We start from the raw sequence: 2,500 nt of genomic DNA on the forward strand, positions 1-2,500 counted from the left end.
ACTCTCTATTCAGTGCTTTTCAACTTTCCCTCACTGTACTTGTTCGCTATCGACTCTGGTGGTATTTAGCTTTAGAAGGAGTTTACCTCCCACTTAGTGCTGCACCTCAACAACACGACTCCATGGAGCCGACCGTCTATCACCTCACCTCATGCCTTTCCACGGCCTATCACCCTCTATGGGGAATGGGCCACCTTCAAGTTGAACTTGAAGTGCACAGTGCGTGATAGATAACGGACCGGTCCATACACGGAATCGGACAGCACGTTTCCATGCCGTCCCTACGTGCTGACTTTTCCCGTTTCGCTCGCAGCTACTCAGGAATCCCGGTTGGTTTCTCTTCCTCCCCTTATTAATGCTTAAATTTAGGGGGTAGTCACACATCACTTGAGGCCTACGTGGTATACCGAGACGTAAGTATTACGGCTACGCCCGTGCCGTGGGTTGATACTTGTATATGTAGGGCTAACTTAGCGTGGTAGCGCAACGCCGTGTATGGGCCACATGAGTTACAGCGACTTAGCTTTCCGAATCCCTAGACGAGCCGACTTTAGCCTGGAGAGTAGACTGCCGGTGGCCATCGGGAACGACGTAGCATTAGTTCGAACCATGCGGCTTGACACACACCACAAACCCTACGCATCAAACACCACCAACACGAAACGCATCCAACATACGCTCGAGAGTGTCCACTTTCAACGCCCGAGGACCCGCAGACGGGGACCAAGCACGTCATTATGCACAGCGACCGCCCAGTGCGTCGGATGACCCGGGCACCTTCGCGGACGGCCACTGTAGTTAACTAAATGAGACTTTGGTAATTAGTAGGCACTCAAGAATGTGTGCATCGGTCGGGATTAAACGTCCGATGCGCCATATGCGTTCAACTTATCAATGTTCATGTGTCCTGCAGTTCACATTATGACGCGCATTTAGCTGCGGTCTTCATCGATCCATGAGCCGAGTGATCCCCTGCCTAGGGTTTAAAGAGTGCCTTTCGGCGCCGAGTGGCGTAACCGCGTTCAAAGTTTGGTATGCAACACACTCGACCTGCAACAATGGGTTACTCAAACTTGTACAAGTACAAGTGTTGTCTCTTACGAGACGTCTTGATATGCTCTCTACAAAAGCGTGCGCTAGAGTAGGTACAAATTAATGCACGTCCCAGATAGTGACGATCTCTGGGAGGAAGAACCTTAAGGAACTTCCCGCACACATCAAGACTAGGGTTTGGGCGTGTCCATGCCGGCGCCGAGTACAAGTTACCGCGTTCAAAGTTTGGTAAGCAGCGCACTCGACCTCCAACACAACACGTCCCGTGTCTTGATATGCTCTCTACAAAAGCGTGCGCTAATGTAGGTACAAATTAATGTACGTCCCAGATAGTGACGATCTCTGGGAGGAAGAACCTTAAGGAACTCCCCGCACATATCAAGACTTATAGGAGAACGGCCAATCACCTATTTCTCTTAGTAAAACTCACAACTCATTCCTTGGGTTTGGAAGTGTCCATGTCGGTGCCGAGTACAAGTTACCGCGTTCAAAGTTTGGTAAGCAGCGCACTCGACCTCCAACATAACACTTCACGTCTTGATATGCTCTCTACAAAAGCGTGTGCCTATGTAGGTACAAATTAATGTACGTCCCAGATAGTGACGATCTCTGGGAGGAAGAACCTTAAGGAACTCCCCGCACATATCAAGAATTATAGGTAACGCTGCCAATTACCTGTTGCTCTTAGTAAAACTCACAACTCATTCCTTGGGTTTGGAAGTGTCCATGTCGGTGCCGAGTACAAGTTACCGCGTTCAAAGTTTGGTAAGCAGCGCACTCACCTCCAACATAACCCTTCACGTCTTGATATGCTCTCTACAAAAGCGTGTGCCTATGTAGGTACAAATTAATGTACGTCCCAGATAGTGACGATCTCTGGGAGGAAGAACCTTAAGGAACTCCCCGCACATATCAAGAATTATAGGTAACGCTGCCAATTACCTGTTTCTCTTAGTAAAACTCACAACTCATTCCTTGGGTTTGGAAGTGTCCATGTCGGTGCCGAGTACAAGTTACCGCGTTCAAAGTTTGGTAAGCAGCGCACTCGACCTCCAACATAACCTTCACGTCTTGATATGCTCTCTACAAAAGCGTGTGCCTATGTAGGTACAAATTAATGTACGTCCCAGATAGTGACGATCTCTGGGAGGAAGAACCTTAAGGAACTCCCCGCACATATCAAGAATTATAGGTAACGCTGCCAATTACCTGTTTCTCTTAGTAAAACTCACAACTCATTCCTTGGGTTTGGAAGTGTCCATGTCGGTGCCGAGTACAAGTTACCGCGTTCAAAGTTTGGTAAGCAGCGCACTCGACCTCCAACATAACCCTTCACGTCTTGATATGCTCTCTACAAAAGCGTGCGCTATGCAGGTACAAATTAATGTACGTCCCAGATAGTGACGATCTCTGGGAGGAAGAACCTTAAGGAACTCCCCGCACATAT

At 48.5% G+C, this 2,500-nt stretch overlaps 1 non-coding gene across 1 annotated transcript; it reads right to left on the minus strand.

Moving 5' to 3' along the window:
- Positions 1-826: 826 nt before the first annotated feature.
- On the minus strand, positions 827-984 carry LOC121602892. The gene has a single exon (XR_006006530.1). It is a non-coding gene; the product is annotated as a 5.8S ribosomal RNA (ribosomal RNA).
- Positions 985-2,500: the final 1,516 nt, after the last annotated feature.

The sequence above is a fragment of the Anopheles merus genome, unplaced genomic scaffold (assembly GCF_017562075.2).
Source record: "Anopheles merus strain MAF unplaced genomic scaffold, AmerM5.1 LNR4000684, whole genome shotgun sequence".
In the NCBI taxonomy this organism is placed as follows: Eukaryota; Metazoa; Arthropoda; class Insecta; order Diptera; family Culicidae; genus Anopheles; species Anopheles merus.